The sequence below is a fragment of the Calidris pugnax genome, unplaced genomic scaffold, assembly GCF_001431845.1.
Source record: "Calidris pugnax isolate Ruff unplaced genomic scaffold, ASM143184v1 C14825044, whole genome shotgun sequence".
Taxonomy (NCBI): domain Eukaryota; kingdom Metazoa; phylum Chordata; class Aves; order Charadriiformes; family Scolopacidae; genus Calidris; species Calidris pugnax.
In genome coordinates, this window is record NW_015094055.1 from 1 (window position 1) to 1652 (window position 1652).

A 1652-nucleotide genomic window follows, 5' to 3' on the forward strand; every position below is an offset into this window, starting at 1 on the left:
CCCCCATCCTTGTAGGGTAATTTCATAATAGTCTCTGAAGTCGAGATTTGGAGATAAGGTTATTTTGTGGCCTAAGCTTCACAGTCGGGCAGATCTTCTCTTCCCACCTCAAAAGATTCCTTGCTGATTGACAATAGTTCACGCAGCTCTTTGTTTTCAAGCTGCAAAATCAACATTTTTGCTGAAATAGAAATGAGCTAATTCACAATTAAATGATTATAATCTTTAAGTAGCCCCACTCCTTCACAGCTAAGTAAAACACTGATTTTGTAACAAGCATTAATACAGCGCTAGCAAGAAGGGAACCACATCATTTAAAGCTTATCTTTTGCTTCTGGCTTTGTTTATATAATACAAACACCAAGAACTTGAAAATAAACAGATCGCCTGCTTTTCCTGACCCCACCCCCAAATGTTTGATTCTCATAAATCTTTGACACATGCAAACATAGAAAGTCTAAGAGGCTCCCAAAGTAAGTCTTACTCCCAGAGTAAATCTAGAGGCTCCCAAAGCTTCATCTACCCTTCGTAACTGTGTCTGTTCTTACCTCCAACTGAGCTAATTTCTCCTGAACTTTGAAGAACTCATCATCATCAACTTGGATAGCTTTTCTCATCACCTCTCCCATCTCACATATTCTGTCTATTTCACTTGCAATTTCCTGAAAGACATAAAAGTAGTATATTCAATATGCTCAGGCGAAAGCAGCAGTAATAATCAATTACTTTCATTTTCTTGATTTTGGATTATTTTTCCTACTTTGAATGCTAAACCTTTCCTCCCAAGCACGTGCAATCCTGTTTAACTTGAATAATATTTAAAGATGAAAACATGTACCTTATTGTCCATTATCATCAGTTATCGGTGAAACAGCAATTAGAATTATATCAGTCAGCAAGATAAGGCACCCTTCCTTACTAAAACAGAAATAATCTCACGTGTGACAAGGACTGACACAACAGATTGAAGTTACTGTGAATTAGTGTTAGCTGTGATTAGTATGCAGCAAATTTTATATTGTTTATTAGAAAAGCCTGACCCTGAATTTATAAGAACACTAAATATAAAAGCAAATGAGATTTCAAGACTAAGTAACAGTGTGAAGTAAACAGCATCATCTCAGAAAGAAGCCAAGGAAGGAAAGTAAAATAAGACAGGGCCTTCCAAGGCAGTTTTTACAGAATCTGTCTAGATATAGCTCTAATCCTTTGGAAGATGGGTTTTACTGAAGCCCAGAAACACACATACAATGACCAGTGTAAAACTCCAACATGTAATGTAGCAACAATTCCTGTTTGAAAAACACTCACTTTCGAAATATTTGAAGTATTTAGGGTAGAACTCAAATATGCAAACACAAAAATGTCAGTAATTGACAAGAAGGAGCAAGACAAGAATTTGGAAGCTTTTGAAGAATTTTAACATAAACATAAAAATGTTGGGAAATATCAGATAATGTTACAGGGTGGAGTTTCTTTTCTCTAAGTGTCAGTAGTTAATCCACTGCCTCTGAACGTAAACGTTACACCAGAGCAGAGAATTCAGTTTTGAATTCCATTATTCAGAAAATATGCAAACAAATTAGAGCACCTAGCAGAGAGCTGGAGGAACAAGAAAGACTTAGATAACTTAATCTGGGAAGAAAAAAAAA

The 1652-nt window shown here is 35.8% G+C and overlaps 1 long non-coding RNA gene across 1 annotated transcript; it reads right to left on the reverse strand.

Moving 5' to 3' along the window:
- Nucleotides 1-9: 9 nt before the first annotated feature.
- On the reverse strand, nt 10-1582 carry LOC106900729. The gene is made up of 2 exons (XR_001414192.1): nt 549-1582; nt 10-161 (listed from the first exon to the last, which is right to left on the reverse strand). It is a non-coding gene; the product is annotated as an uncharacterized LOC106900729 (long non-coding RNA).
- Between the last annotated feature and the right edge of the window lie 70 nt (nt 1583-1652).